Source organism: Lytechinus variegatus, chromosome 7 (assembly GCF_018143015.1).
Source record: "Lytechinus variegatus isolate NC3 chromosome 7, Lvar_3.0, whole genome shotgun sequence".
NCBI lineage: Eukaryota > Metazoa > Echinodermata > Echinoidea > Temnopleuroida > Toxopneustidae > Lytechinus > Lytechinus variegatus.
Window position 1 is genome coordinate 6,984,564 of NC_054746.1, and position 17,796 is coordinate 7,002,359.

Here is a 17,796-nt window from a genome sequence, read left to right on the forward strand (position 1 = left end):
CCCGATATGAAATACCCCAATAGGCCCTATTTAATAATGAAATATAATTATCCTTGGGTCATCAGACATCTCCCTCTCATTTAAAAAAATACTTTGATGTCACTCAGGCAAAGTTTTAGACCATTTTTTTTTTGGGGGGGGGACTTCTAGGTTCTTGAACTAAATAAGCCAGAAACAAAGCAAAGGGTCAATGTCAAAAGTGAATTGGGTTTTTTTTTTAAATCTCTAAAACCATCCTGAATACATATATTACAAGCCTAACAGACGTGGAAGTACCTATTCGTGATGGAAGTTTCATTACAATTAGCCATTTTTGTTTTTTGGCTGACCTAATTTGCTTTCTGAAAAGAAATCAAGTTTATCCATTCCTATATAGGCGAGGGCTCCTCAATTTTTTGGTTTACGGTAAGAGTCGTCACACTCGAAGGACTTCTTTCTTTTCAAGTAAATTATTAGGTGAAGTATTATGTCCTCATTGTATAGGGATGATCCAGACTCGTTAAGAGCTCGAAGACATAATAAATAGTCGAGAGTACAATCAGTCTTAGCAACTCGTAGCCATGATATTTATTGCTCTGCTGATATTCGTTCGCGCCGCATCACATCTTGCGCGTAGTAACAATATATAGATCTTGGACATATCACAACATCCCCCTCCTTTTAACAAAGGTATGATCAGAATTTTTCTATAACACTAACAATGTGCATCCTCAAAATTAAACTCCTGTATTAACAATGATGCCTAAAACCATTGAACAGTTTTGATAAACATTAACAATGCGAAGTATTTCCAAACAACTTTTGCTGTTGGTTTAACAATTAAGTTTGAACATGTAGTAGCATCTATATATCATATATCAATTTCTAAGATTGAACTTATTATCCAATTTAAAATTGAAAGCTTTGAGTAACAAATTAATACTTTGCACATTATTAAAAATGCATCTATATAAACATACGATGATTGTAATATACAATAATCATTTTGAGTTCCATGCTAATGCAATGCCTTTGTTATATGTTGAACTTAGAATGAATTATCAAAAAATGACTTGTTTTCCTTGTACATTTGTCAATTTCTCTCAAATGCTACTCAAGTGTTGAATATTAACTTCAACTGCATGTATTCAAAAACAAAACCAAACGTTAAAACTAAGCACTTAGTCATTTCAACATTCAGCTTTCTTATCACAAACTTAATCAATTCTTAGAGAAATGATTTGATCTCAATTAACTTCCATCAAAGGCTTTCGTAAAATTTACTGACTTTTCTAGGTAAACGTCCTTTGTTTTGGAATAAGGTGGGTTTGAACACATACCTAACAAATCTTATACATTTCTCCTTATTTGAAGTTTAACATTTTTCTCAAAACCAATGAGAATATGTTTCTTTAAAAGATGGAATTCAACATATATACATATCGAAATGTGATTTTACTCTATATGTAATTATTTCTTAACTGTGCATGGGTGTGTTTTGTTTCATTTGATTTTGACTTCTTTATTATTTTTTATATGTGTGATTTCTGTAGCGAATTGGTCGATGGATTTGGCGACCATACCGTGTAGTGTATGTATGTCTATCAGACTGAGAGTTTGGAGTTTTGTCTGAAATGTGTGTGTGTGGTGTTTGGTTACCGGTTTCTTTTGCCTCTTCATCCTCAAGGTCTAGTCTCCGTGGATCAAGACTAGCTGACGAGGTGTCACTTATTGGCTGGCTTGTGAACATCTCTCTGAGGTGTGACCGGTTTCGTCTTAGTGTCCTTCCATTGGGAGTGGTGACTTCGTATGACCTTGGTGCTTCACACACTCGAGACACTCTGGCTGGAATCCATGTGTTATCATCTATATCCAGCATCCTTACTCTCTGACCAACGGTTAACTTGGGAAGTTCCTTCCCAGCATGTTTGTCGTGGTCATGCTTCATTTTTTCCCTTCTCTGTTGGATTTGGTCGTGCATATCGTTGTGGGGATATCCATAGCTGCGACCTGGGAGTGTTGTTTTTACTTTTCGTCCAAACATCAGTTCAGCAGGAGATGGTAAGTCTGCTTGTGGCGTTGCACGAAGATGCAAGAGTGCTTCCAGGAGATCCTGTCCTGTTTGTCTGCATTTCTTGATCATTGATTTCACCGTGCGTACCATTCTCTCCGCGAGACCATTCGAACGAGGATATCGTGGCGATGAAGTTGTATGCTTAATGTTCCATTTCGCACACATCTCTTGGAATGGTTTACCACTGAACTGAGGGCCGTTGTCTGAGACAACCTCTGCAGGTACTCCAAACATGCTGAACGCTTCTTTCATCACTGTAGTGACTGCAGTGCTAGTCGTACTATGCATCCTTCTGATTACTGGAAATTTGGAGTGGTAGTCAGTGATGAGGAGAAAGTCTGTACCATCTAGGTGGAACAGATCTGTAGCAAGCTTTGTCCATGGAGTTGGAGGAACCTCATGTGGTTTGAGTGGCTCTTTCAGCTGTTGATCTTGATTCTCTTGGCATGCTTGGCAGGTTTTGACGATGTTTTCTATGTCTTTGTTAATTCCTGGCCAATACACACAATCTCTGGCGAGCCGCCTGGTCTTCTCAATACCCATGTGACTGGTATGCAGTTGTCTCAGGATGTCTTCTTGGAGTGCCTTGGGTACAACTACTTGTCGTCCCTTGAAGACGATACCGTTGACAGTACCAAGTTCGTCTCTGTATGACCAAAATGTTCTCAGGCAGTTTGGTACCTGCCTGAACTCGTCGGGCCATCCGTCTTTAATGATCCTGGCCAACAAGATCATGACCGGATCATTTGCAGTCTCTTGTAGTAATTGTGTTCGTTTGTCCTCTGAGAACACAGACAAATCATCTTCGCTATCAGGGATTGTTAGCATTTCATCAACATGTAGGTTGATTTGTACGTCTTCTGTCTTCTTTGGGTTGGGAAGTCTGCTAAGCGTATCTGGGAGGACTAACTGACTACCTGGACGATACACCACGTTACAGTCATATCCTTGGATCTTGACTAATAGTCTCTGGAGCCTCGGTGGGGCACTCCTCAGGGGCTTGCGGCAAATAATTTCCAATGGTTTATGATCTGTGTGGACAGTGAAACTGCTGCCAAACAAGTACGTGTGGAAACGTGTGATGCCAAATACCAGAGCGAGTGTCTCCCGTTCAATGTTTGAGTAGTTTGATTGTGCTTCTGAGAGGCTCTTAGATGCAAAAGCTACAGGCTTCCCATCTTGAAGTAGGCATGCTCCAAGTCCCTTGCCTGATGCATCCACCTCCAATACTGTTGAGGCATTAGGTTTGTAGTACTGAAGACAAGCTCCCTTTGATACCTCAGCCTTGAGGGACTGGAACACCTCTTCGTGGTCATCTTGCCACAAGAATGGCACATCCTTCTTGAGAAGTTCTCGGAGGATTGCTGCTTTCTCTGAGTAGCTGGGTATGTATGGTGACAGATATGTCATCATGCCAAGGACCCTCTGCAGCTCATCCTTGCTTCGTGGAGAAGGCATGTCCTTGACGTCTTCCAGCTTACTGGGGTCAGGTAGAATACCTTGGTTTGTGTACAGCGATCCGAAGAAGTTGATGCTCTGTGTCTTTATTACGCACTTTGCACTGTTGAACACAAGGCCTTCTTTCTGTGCGACCTCTAGTAGTTTCCATAGATTAGCATCATGCTCTTGTTCTGTTTTTCCGAAGACTGCAACATCGTCTGCAATTCCAACACAGCCTGGCACCTGTGCGATGATTGAGTCCATCCTCTGCTGAAAGATGTCCTGACTCACTGAAAGTCCGAATGGCAGTCTGCGAAAACAGTGTCTCCCGAAAGGTGATCTGAATGTTGTAAGCTCTTGAGATGCTTCATCCAGATGCACAGACCAATATCCTGCCTTGGCGTCGAGCTTTGAGAAGTACTTGGCTTCCGAAAATGCAGGATTGAGTTCCTCAAGTGTTGGCACTTTGTGAGGGCACCGCTTCAGACTCTGGTTCAGCTTTCGGGGATCCAGGCAAACTCTAAGTGAACCATCTTTCTTTAAGGCGGTGGTGAGTGAGCTACACCAATCTGTGTGGTGATCCACTCTTCTGATGATGCCGTTGCTTTCCATCTGATCCAACTCCTGTTTGAGTTTCTCTCGCATGTGCACACTGCACTTTCTAGGTGGGTCGATTGATGGAGTAGCATCATCCTTAAGGTGAAGCGTTGCTGTCCCCTTGAAATTTCCAATCTTGTCAAACTGCTCAGGGAACGCTTCCTGTAAGTCCCGCACTGACTGTATACGGGGTCGTTTAGTCTTCTCCCTCACAGATTCTCGTATCTCATTGATGGTGACAATACCAAGCTTTGTGCATGTTGGGAGTCCAACAATGATTGGTCCATTCGCGTCTACGACATACCAAGCCTGTCTTTCCCAACGTGAGTCTTTGAATTGACTCGAGATGACTATGGTACCCAGACAAGGAAGTTGAGCTTCGCCGTATGCTGTCAATTGCGCATCAGTGGGAGAGAGGATTTCTTTCCATCGGCTTCCATAAAGCTCCTTCAATGTCCTCAGTGGGAGTACGTTCCCGCCGGATCCTGTGTCTATCTTTGCTCGAAGACGTGCTTGTCCTCTGCGACGTGGACATTCAACCTTCAGGCTAGCAAATGCTTCTGTCTGCTTGGAGTCTATCGAGTTGATCAGAATCTCTATCGTGTGCAACTCTTTTTCCTCAGTTTTTTCTTGTGCAATCTCTAAGTCCAGTTCATCAACTCGCTGTCTAATTGTCTTGTTCGGCGGAGTGTGCCTTGAGTGCTGAAACTTGGGGTTTCCTTGCCGGTCTTGAAAATGACCCTTTGGCTTTGACTCTGGATATCTGGACTGCCTTCCTTGACGACCCCGGGAATTATCCTGTCTGTCTGGCAGTGGTCGTCCCTGTTCAGGCTTCCTCTGTTGAGGCTTTGTACTCCTCGCCTTTTTCTTTGAACACATCTTTGACCAGTGTCCTAGTTTCCCACAAGCATGACATGTATCTCTGTAGGCTGGACATTGTCTTGGGGGGGTGGCTAAGTCCACAATTTCTGCATTGCCCATGATCCTTCCGGATGGCATCAACTTGGGTGCTCTGTAATGTCTGTAAGCACTGCTTGCCTGCCAAGATCGCTTCGTACTTGCGTCCTGTATCAACTAGATCCTCGACCTTGAAGCCTTTTGGTCTGTCTAACAAGTCCTTCTGAAATGCTTCGATAGGTGTGGAGGCTATGACAAGCTCTACGAGGCGTTGGCATAACTCTTCCGGGCTGAATTCACATTCTCTGGCCTTGGTGCGACACCTGTTCACGAAATCATCTATGGTTTCATCTGACCTTTGCTTGTATCTCATAAGTTCTAAGCGATGTATTCTGAAGTTCACCTTGACCTTCAGCTGATCCTCAAATAAGCTCCATAACTTGTCAGGTTCATCTTGCTCCGCTGGAGATAGACCCGAGGCATTTATCTTTCTGAGGCCTTCGTTACCTAGGGCTATCTTAATTTTAGTTGCTTGTTTCCTAGGATCTTCTATGTTATTATCTAACAAACATAGCTCGGTTCTCTGTTTGAACAGTTTAAATTCTTCAGCTACATTGCTGACACTCCAGTTCATTTCTGGAAATCTGGCCATGATTGCTTTGTATTAAGCCAACAAAATATTCTGAAGATGTATGATGTAGTTTGATTGTTAACACTAGCAAAATGCAATGTAATGTGATCTGTAACCATGAATGTTTTACATCAATATCAATTCATGCGAAATTCACGTTTGCACATATAACATACATCAATTGAATATACAATATATATAATATATTATATAACGCACTCTTGCAGGATGAATCAAAATCATCAACTTGTTTGAATGAATATTAACCTGGATTTGGATTCACACTTTAGAACTGTGGTCCTGGACTACACATCGACTAGAATTTGGCTTTAGCCTTGCTTGGACCTGGTCTTATCGACACATATCTTATACCTATTTTACCAATGGTCTTTGACTATCAAGGAGATTCAGTATCAGACTAAACTGAATCACTATCTGGACCTGTTTACACTTGGTCCTGGACTGGTCTAAACTATTTAGACCTAATAAAATCTGAATTACTCTTTGGACCTATTTAGACTTGGTCCTTGATCAGTAGCTTTACCTTGCTTTGGCCCATTTGGTCCTGGAAACCTATAAAGACTACCCTAGATCTAGACTAAATGCCTCTTGGACCTGCACTTGGTCCTATAACTTAGCCCTATTCTGGCTTGGACTAGTCTAGATTTAATCTAGGCTAGGTCTAGTTTCTTCCTAGCCGACAACACTTGGCCTAGTTCTTGCCAAAAAAACATGCTTGAAAACATTGAAACATTAAATCGGTCCTGATTTATAGACCCATAACTTAGCCTACATATTTAGATCTAGGCTTAGAATAAACCTTGACTGGTTCTGCAGTCTCACTTTTAACCTTCTAACCTAGTGGTCACGCTTAGATAAAGCGTTGAACAGCTATAACATACCTAACGTTCTAGTCTAGAAGTAGAACTGGTCCTGTTCAATTTTGGACCTTATCTGGTAACGTTAGACTAGATTCTATAATCTGCTGATTCTGATCATGTTTTAGACCGAAATCTAGGTCTATCTAAACTCTAACCAGACTAACGTTATTTAAGATTTAACGTTTCTAAGCTATGTCATTTAGATCTCTAGAAATCTAGATCAGACTGATTGACAGTAAACATAGCACAATTGGATCATAGCACACAATCATCACAACAATGTCAACAACCAACTATCAACCAAGTGATATAGAAGTATCAGTATCAAGAATTGGTATCGATAGAATTAGAACAATGCAAAGTCAACGATACTGAGACATTAAAATGACATGAAAATGTGATTTGTGATTGAGTCCAATGTAGAACTGAGTTCAGGATTTAAAATTCAAATGATTTTCCATCTGATCTGTTCGTCAATGTCATTTGATTGATCTAAGTTCTCGCGATGACGATGATCGATCGTTGATCGGCGCTGTCACCCGTTCTGATCCTTCCGGTCACGTCAGCAACGCACCAGCAACAGTTCTGATTTGTCCCAGCAAAGTAACAGTTCTGAACTCCTGATCCCGGTCCTGGTCCAGTCGACACTCGACAACATTATCAATGACAGTGGTGATCTAATGTGTACCCCTAAGCGTTCATAAAACTCACACATATTCACCCATTCAGTAGCAAAACAAAACGACCAAGCAATTAATGTGTGCCGCTCGAGCGTTCATGTAACTCACACATATTGCCGTACCGGTACTCCTGATCCTATCGTCAGCGCTGCATCGCAGGTCCCGAGCGTTGATCGTTCAACCAAAATTAACGTCGAGAGCAAACGACCGTGGCAATGTATGCTCCTTAGCGTCCATAAAACTTAAACATTGCTCACTTTCCCGTTCCAAGGGTTGATCAAAACAACGACAGCATTACCGCTGCCACCATGAAGTATTATGTCCTCATTGTATAGGGATGATCCAGACTCGTTAAGAGCTCGAAGACATAATAAATAGTCGAGAGTACAATCAGTCTTAGCAACTCGTAGCTAGCCATGATATTTATTGCTCTGCTGATATTCGTTCGCGCCGCATCACATCTTGCGCGTAGTAACAATAGATCTTGGACATATCACAACATTAGGCTAACTTTGTACCTCGGTTAACAAATGCAAATTAAGGAAGAATCTGTTGACCTGTAATGGATTATCATCATTGAATATTATAAATTATATGGTTGCCGCACTTGCTGAATTATTTTTTTTCTTTTCAATAACCCTCATCTTAATATGTGAGTGGATGCAGAGAGTGAGGTAGAAAATTAATAAGCATTTTTCAATTAAAAAAAAAGAATACAGTAAACAACATAAGTAGGAAATATATCTTTTCAATCATTCGTTTAAAGCTTCGTTGAAAAAAATTCTTATTTCTAAGTATACCTAATTTGATTCACCTGCACTCACCCACATGCACACACTTGCACTTCTTTTTACCATTTTTTTTCTACCAATATATATATATATATATATATATATATTTAAATTTTATATTTCGTGATGATCAATTTATCAAATATAATTTATGATGGTTTTCATGTAGCCCCCTCTCCTGGCTGCTATTGCTTCAAGCACCTCTGTGCTTTTAATAGCTGGCCCCTGTATTTTACCGAACTATATCACATGCTTAGGTATGATTTAATTATCAGTCTTGTTTGTATTATTTACATTGTATCTTTTAAATTGTCACATTTAATTTGTATTCATTCAATTATGTGAACATGATTATTTATCATTGATTTCTGAATAAAATGCAGAAACTCCTGCAAAAAAAAAAAATTAGATAGGTGTCAGATAGACTCTTTTCTGTCCACAAATATTTATCATTAATGTCATTTTCTATTTTGTAGGAGAGTGATGCTTGAATATCCCCGTGCCCCTGACCAGACGCCAGTGCTTCAAGCATTGCTGACTGGTGGTTTTGTCCGTGTTTGAGGCCATGGACCTATTACAAATTGTTGCAAGAGGTCCGTCCATGTTGAGGCTGACAGGTTTATCAATTTCGCTGACATAACTTGAAGGGCGCCAGCTATATATTCAATCTACTCGTATAATTAAAATTTGAATGCCTTTTTTAAATAATAATTTGAGTTTTGTTTTTATTCATTAGCGCCTTGCATTAGGGACACACCCAGTAGATACCGGGGGGGGGGCTGGAAGTTTGGATGATGCAAAACAAATTTCCTTTCTTCTTTGAGCAAATTTTTTCTGTACTCCATTGAGACGAGGTTTTTTTTTTTTTTTGCACCTTTCGGATGATTATCAGTGGACCAATTTTTTTAATTTTTTATTCTGATGGTGAGTCAAGTTTTTTTTGTGGGGGGGGCTTCCAGCCCCCCCCCCCCGATATCTAATAGTGCGTCCCTTAAAGTGATGGTGCAGGCTTAAAATATCTATACCTTAATACAAAATGCCGAAAATTTCATCAAAATCGGATAACAAATAATAAAGTTATTAAAGTTTAAAGTTTAGCAATATTTTGTGGAAACAAATATGAATTATATATTTTCTTTTCCTAAAATTTGAACATTCTGGGCAATATTGGTTATCCTGAAAAAGATGTATATGCAACTAAAAATTTACCTCGAACGCGAAGCGTGAGCAGAAATTTTTGAACTTATGGAAAAGTTACCTGTTATGGTTAAAGACTGCTTGCAGTTAGCCATGAAGACGTTACATAATATTTGAACAATCAAATAATGAGAGCGCGAAGCACGAACTGAATTTTTTTGCATTTTTACCTGAAGAATGGAAATTCTAAGCACTTTTGGTAACTTATACAGAATAAGTATATGACTTAACAATTGACGCGGGCACGATGCGCGCTGAGCGGAAAAATTCAAGATTTAAACCTAAAAACAAGACACTCATGTTTTGTAAATCATGAAAAGGATGAGTAATTGGGGATCTTCCTTACATAAATAATGCTAGCGAATAGCGCGAGCATACAATTTTTTCAATTCGTTTTTAACTGATCGAAAAGGTTCCTGTTAAGGACTGCTTGCATTTAGCCATAAAGACGTTACATATTTCAACAATCAAATAATGCGAGAAGCGCGAGCTGAAATTTTTGACACTTTTACCTAAAGAATGGAAAATCTAATCACTTTTTATAGCTTTGTATCCTTTTCATGTTTTGTAAAATTAATCATGAAAAGGGTGAGTAATATGGGATCTTTCTATATTGATAATGCGAGCACCAAGCGCGAGCAGAAAATGTTTGATATTGTGATCTGAAACTGAATGATTTTAATAGAGAACAAGTTGAGTATTTGAAAAAAGAAACATGTGCGAGCGTGTTTCAGATTTAGACACAGAGTACAGGAATTTCAAATACAACTTTTATTATGAAAATTAAAGCGCGAGCTTGAAATATTTGATATTCCGATCTGAAAAAGGATAAATTTCAGCTCTATATTTCAAGCACTTTGTAGGAAAATTGTGAGATGGATATGCACTAAATATAGAGCTGATATTTTTCATTATTATTACTTTGAGTTTTGACATGTATAGGACCGGGACATCTTGTCGGACTTGTCATCATATGAAATTCATGACTATCTTCCCTTTCCACTTGCTAAGCGAGATATGAAACAAAAGGGACAACGTCATTACTAAATTGATATCTTTTAATGCCTAATGAGGGCGCAAAATCTGATGATATTATGGCCAGAAAACTGGACATATCAAGCACTATCAATTATGAATAGGATGCATCAGTTATTATATTTTTAACCATCAATGCGAGCGCTGATCGAGAGCCGATTTTTTTTTTGATAAACTGTCATGAAAAGGAGATTTTCAGTAGTTTGTTGTATAATAATGGGCGGAAATCCCAGGGGGGACGTGTCCCCCTACTCAAAATAGTAGGGGGGGACACAATATCTAATGTCCCCCTACTATTTTGGGTCTTTGGTGATGCTAAGACATATATCACTCAAAATAGGAATAAAACGTGCGTTTTGGGACGAGATGACCTTTTTTTTTGGTCAAATATATTTTCGTCGAAATGACCTCAAATTTTAGGTAATAGCCTTTTTTTTTTTTTGCTTGTCAAATTTTTCAGACCCTTGCCCCCCTACCTTTTGGGAGAGATTTCCGCCCCTGTGTATAATCAATATTGAGACATACATAGCTCGCCAATCAAAATGCGAGCGTGCAGCGCTAGCCACTACGTTTTGACAATCAGGCCTGAAAAGGGATATTTTAAAAACTTCATGGAATACACGAAAACAGTAGGTTATACCTGATAAATCAAAATTTTCGAGAGCTCAGCGCAAGCAGAAAATGATAATATTCTGACCTTAAAGCCTGTGTATAGCTTTGGTAAAGGGTCAATAATGTGATTGATAATCGAATATCATCTAATATGACAGTCTTACTGAAGCGTAGAGACCGTTAGATATTTTTCCAACTGCACTTCTCTGAGAAAATTTCAAATATTCAAATCTTGGATATATAGCGCCCTCTCTCGGCGATGCTTGTTTTAAATTAAAAAATGGGCATTCAAGCACTTATCTTATAAATTTAGTGATTAGATATCCAAAAGTTACAGATAAAGAACATATCTTGAAAGTTTCAGCCCATTCCATGATTTGGAATAGGATTTAATTGAAAGACAAAAACACACAGATATTTTAATTTGATCGGGTGACCCGATCAAGTTAAATTTCCATGTAAAATCGCAAAATTTATCCTGTAAAACACATTTTCATTTCATATCCTCCACATCATAACTGTTATAGGGCATATCCATTCATATTAGCTAGCAATGAATTGGAATAGTGATAGGTGCACTTTGGTGGATTTACCAAAACTATACACAAGCTTTAAAACTGACACTTTCACAGAGCTTTTTTTTAAATCAATTTTGGAAATCACACAAAGTAATGAAAGTTCGATTTCCGAGGTGAAATACGTTTTATATATTGACTTCCAAACTTGATATTTAAGCTCCATATTGAATAAGATAGATAAATCACCCAACGGGCAATGTGAACATTTTATATAGCGACATGAAAGATTTGTATTATTTTCCAAGTCTTCCTCTCATCTTATTTTATTCACTCGTCTCCCTCCTCTTCTTTTACTCCTCTCTTTTCCCTCTTCTTTCTTTCTTTCTTTCGTTTTCTTTTTTTTTGCTCCGCCAATAGGGGACCCGGGCCCCGTCGTCCCCCCCCCCCCGGATCCTCATATGACATTACTTTTGATCTTTCAGGACGAAAGTTAAGGAGAAGGAGAAAAAAAAAGAAGAAGAAGAAGTAGTAGAAGAAGAAGAAGAAGAAAAGAAGAAGAAGAAAAAGGAAGAGGAGATGGATAACTAGGAGATGATAAACAACAAATGAATCGGTGATGGGAAATTATACGAAAGGAGGACAAGAGAGAAAAAGGGTATACGAAAGAGAAGAAATGTCTTCCATATTTGTTCACCCGATTCTTGTTTTCCTCCTTTCCTGTTCCTTCATCCTTCGTTTCATCCGTCTTCACCCGCGTTTGGTCGATTCTGTGGGGAAAGAGGCACGTCCAGCCAATGCCAGCAGCACTGTTGACAAGACGTTTGAGCAGGGCTGTCACATGACACACTATGACCAATCATAAATAGGATACGTCAGTGGGGATTCCCCTCTGCTGCACAGCATAGTCTATTTTACCGAGCTCCTTTAAAAATGAATGGGAAAATACTGGTAACAGTGGTGATAGAGATGGGGCTTGGTAAGAAGACTAGGTTTCTCTAATGATCAGGAAATAAAATTAAAGTGGTATACTGATGATCATGGAGGCAAGATGGTCTTATTGTGTTGTAAATTTATTGTGGTATACCAAACAATTACCAATGTTGCTTCATTGTTAGTTTTATAAAATGGGCCTTGGATATGAAGCAGCCAAGCAGGCCTACTGTTTCATGCCCTTTTTATTTAATGTAGTTGGAATTTGGTAATTATCAATATAACTAACGTCATGATATTTTTTATTGCAGGATGAACTGCATGATAAAGCTGTATAAAGGGCCATTCTTATGGAACAAACTTCCAAAAGAAATCTGAAATGTTTCTTGTCCGTCTCACTTTCAAAAGTTCTCTGAAAATCCGGTTATTCACACAAGCTCTTAGGTAATGTTATCCCCCCCTCTTTTTAGTAGATTTTCTATCTTCCTTCTTTTCTTTTTCTTTTCTTTCATTTTCTTCATTGTGACATGAGCATATTTTTATTATGGATACAGCCGCATAACAAATGTTCATATCAGTTATCATAGTACTCTGAGGTTCTGAGTGTGAACAAAATCTTACATTAATGTACCGTATGTCATCCTATCAATTATATTCTTTATTTGCCGAATAAGAAATGAAACAAAGTAAATGAAATTAATTCAAATCTCATAGTGTAGTAAATGTGTAAATTAAAATGGCACTTGCTACCGGGACTTGCTACCACGAAAAATCCCGGTTTTGAATGTGTGTGTGTTAAAAACCAACTCAAATTGATTAAATAGCTTTTAGGGTCTGGGCGTAAAGACTGTTGATGTTAATGTGCAGCTATGTCGGAGCTAGCTAGCTAGCTCGAGCGATCATTGATCTGATTGTTGCGCTGGTAATGCAGTGTAGCTGTATACCGCTGCATGCACTGCACATCGTGTAGATATATATCTGGCGCGCCGATCCCTCGATAGATTTCGAAATTAATGTTTGGCTGATCACTCTCATTTGGCAATTTCGGTACTTCTCCCAAGACCTAGTTTCTGAATTGCGCAACATCAAAGAAGATGACAGAACGAGGTACGTATCGCATTGATGACTAATTTTGTGTTGCGAAAGTGAATGTGTTGGATAAACGAAGTTGAATAGTCGATCGTGCCGGGCGGTAGTCACTCACACACATTTAATAATGTTCAGGATCAGGACCAGTGCACAGCCAAGCACAGGGGCAGGGGTCTTTTAGTTTGTTGACAGCTGCCTGAGAGAGTGAAAGTGAGAGACTTTACTATTCAGCTTTCATTTTAGTCATAAAATCAACCTTTTAACGTTACAGTGCACTGCCGCCAGGCCAGCTAAAATGACATTCAATTGAATTAAACTTAGTTAAAATTAAAGAGGCAATTTCAATTTTGAATTATTTGTTGATGCCCGATTCGCGATTGTGAGAGTTAAGTTGAACTGGAAGTTAACCTGGACCTGGTGGAAGTGGAACAGGTTAAACATGGTGAAGATATGGCAGACCAGATTTAGGTCCCATATCAGCCCCGTGGGAATGACTGTTACAACTTCGAGTTTGGGCTGCCGCGGCAAGGCTCCATGTCAGACTCGTTAATTATTGATAATATATCCGATATCAGAGACAGAGCTTACTAGAATTTATTTGGAGAATTCAGATGAGGTCAAGCAAGGACAAATGAAAGCTTTATGCAAGCAAAGCAGTATGATTTTGTTGAATGTAAAGTGGACCTATACTATGGTGTAAATCTTCAATTGGTAAAGATTCTGTATTGATTAATTATGCCTGGGAAGAGGACAAGTCGTAAGCGTAAGATTATTAAGACAGAAGATCATGATGATGCTGTTGTGGAAATGAATATTTTGAATGGGCACATGAGTGAATCGAAACAGGGTAAGTGTGTGTTTTGTTGCTAAATAATGTAGGGATAAAGCATTGTAAAAAAAAGTTACTTTCATATGTCCTTGCATGGCATTTTGCCCCTCGTATGCGCGCTAGCGTATCTGCGCTATTCTGATCAACGAAGATGCCCAATGATCACAAACTTATCATGTATGCCTTCATGTATATTATAATTTTGACAGATATAACTGAAAATGGTAAATTTCAGGCATTTCACCAAAAAGACCTCCAAACTCGGTCTCTCTTTTTAAAACTGCTGAATTGTTTGTAAAGTGAATTAATATGCATGCTTTGAGCACCTGGCACCATGTTTTGAAAAATTAAGCCAAACTTCAAAAAATTCATTTTTATACTTCCAATTTTTATGAGATGTTTGTTGATTTTATTGTTTATCTATCCAAAGCAATATTTTGTTGGGGTCAATATGACCTTTAGGACACACAACTTGGCAACTGTTACTGCAATGGCAAATAAACCGAGGTGCACTTGGTAACATTAATATGTGTCTTCAGAAAGTCACATTGTATGAAGTTCAAATGCCATTTAAGGTCACAAGTTCAAGGTTAGCTGCACTGCTGCAACAAGGGAAAGTGCATGTAAAGGGAGACTTATTGAGTCCTTTGTAGAATCTTATGGGATGTTAACCTACCGTACATTTTATGGCAGATATTTCTGCTATATTATGGCAGTGGAGATTGCATATTATTTTCTGCTTAATTTTTCAAGTGGGCAAGACACAATATTGCAAATGCTTTCATTTGACTTGTCACTTATGACCACAACGGAGGGGGGGGGGGGGGCAGGGGGCTTACAAAGAACAACAAGAACACCTCCAATGGATAGTGAGTCAGATGCATAAAAAGTTCCGATTGCTTTTGCTAGACTTTTGCTTGGCATTTTCTTGATTCCGCATGCATAGAAATGAGCAAGCAAATGCTTTTGCTAGTAAGTTCAAGCAATGCGAAGTGACTGCTTGCTACCATTTCCTTGACGGTTAAGCTATTGCTAAAAAGCGTATACTTGTTTTGTTTTTTTTCAAGCTCCATCAGAGCAGCTTGAGCGTTTGCTTGATCAGGTCGTTCGCATGTTTTAATCATGATTATGCACCTGAGAGACAACCCCAAGGTGTAGTCTACGTGTGTACTTCTTTTCTTCCTAATAAGTACATGTACAAACCAAATGCCAAATATAATTTTTTTTCAAGAAGAAACAATTTTGTTTGACACCATGTCTGAGGAAAATAAGAAAGAAGCAGTAATTTGCACTGCCTCACCTTACATTCAAGTCCTGCCTCCTCTGTGAGTCATGTTCGCAGAGAAATTTCGCTTTCTGAAGGCAAGAAAAGGGTTCAAGCACTGGCAAGGGGTTATGCATATGAAATATGTAAAGCAATTGCTGAAGCATGATCATTTTTGCTTGGCTAGCTATTGCTTGTGCTTGAACCAATTGCTTGCCGGCAATTGCAACTTTTCATGCATCTGACTTAATGCAATGAGCCAAGTGTGTTGCTACGTCAGTGCGTAAATGATCTTTTGATATCAGGCAAACTCGAAGCACTTTAAACAACACCCAAGACAGAAATGGTCTATCTAGGCAGATACATAGGCCTGTAGGTTGTAACCAGGGGTATGTATGTAAATTACTGGATTACTGGGTTAATATTTGATAATAGTCCCTTCTATTTCAGTTCTCATACAACTGTAGAGAAAGGGGGTAAATAACAAAAATATTGTTTTTTACGTATGAAAATCAATTACAATTCCATAGCATCGGAATACACTGACACAGTTGCTCTGATCAGGATATCCTTTACAATTGACAAAGAGACAAGCAACCTCCTCAGTCCATACAACTGCTATTATCCTGTTAGGGAATGTCCTTCCAAAGTCCATATTTTCTCAAAAGGGGTTTTGTCTAGTGGGATGAATTGGTAAAATACATGTACTGTGTATTCAAACTAGATAATATGTACGTGTAATGTGACTTGAATTTCGTCATCGTAGAAATTATTCAATTATTCTTCACAGTTGATTTGTTCTTTGTTTTATTCTTCATAGAAATGCAGATGGATGCCACCATGGAAGACATGGAAGAACTTCTTCAGTCCTTGAAAACAAGTGAGTACTATTAACTAAATCAAGTGACAACAGGGAATAATTTTCCTTGTATCGCATCGCAAATTCGCTCCACATTTTTTAAAAGGCTGCTTCACAAAAAGTCTTTGTGGCAAATTTTTATCTTAGGACTGTACAGAACGCAAGCCAATCATGTTTAGAAAGCGAAATTATCCTCTGGAAAAGTTTGCAAAATTTAAGGCCATAAAGCTTGCAAATATTCCCAGGGAATAATTTACAGGTATGTACATGTATAATGGTACAATTTTTAAGCTGAAAAAAGTTATAAACACCAATTGAGATACATGTAATTGATGAAAATTGGAAATCGTACTCTTTTTAATCAATTAAAGCCTTGTTCATGCTTCTTTATAAAGGAGAAATTGGGCTGCGATATGCGATATGTCCAGGCCAGCTGAAGCAGGTAAGCTGCACTGCGCATTTTTTTTCGTTGACCTTAGGCTTAGAGGAAAGGTCAAGTAGGGTCATTTGTCCCATGCCGCTCATATGTTGCAATTTTGCACTTGCATACAATGAAATTCGACAATGATTAGATTTTTGCTTTTGTATCATCCAGAGGAAGCTAAAATTCAATTCAATTCATTTATTCAACCATCAATAAGATAAAAACAGTAGGCCTGTACAATATAAAAAATTAACAAAGTATCAGAAAAAACAAAACAAATAGATGGTTCGGAGATCCCGGAGAAGCGATGCTTGTGTAAGTGGTCACCTTGATACATTACAAATAACAAGTGTGAAGAAAAATAGAACTCACATTATTTAAAACAAGGTTAGAGAAATGCGATATGATGTGGTTTGATCAAATGATTCCAAAATTAAAAAGAGTGAAAATCTTAGATCCAAATTAATTGCTCTGTTTAGTCTTGGGAATGACTACACAATAATAATCAGTGTCAATGGTAAATAAAACAGGAATTGCCTTTGGTTCTAATACTTTTCATGGAATTCTCCTTTGTAAAACGGAATTCAGGTTTTTGCTGTGTACATTTTCAGTGACAAAACAGAAGTTGAAACGGAATTACAGATTTTCAGAAACAGAAAAGACCATTTTTTGAAACAAAATCACTCTCTCTAAATCTAGATTCACACAAAATATCAAAACAATAGTCAATAATCCCCGACCCAAATTAATTCAGCATGCAAAGAGTTAAAGAGAATATTGTATTGTTAGTTTGCAACCTTTGTAGTGTATTGCATTGTTTGTCTGAATATTGCACAGTTTAGTATAGCAGTATAATAGCACATTTGGCCTTGTCACATTTCCCCTACAGTGGCAGCACAGCGAGTAAAAAAAATGGTCGGTTTGATGAATTTTGCACTGGGTTGTTTGCGTAGAAATATGTAAGGCTGTTTTTGGAATCTCCCTGCAGGGGAAATGTGACTCCAGCATTGCTGTGGGCTTCCTTTGTCTCGAATTAAAGTTATTATTTTGTTTATTTGCATATATACCA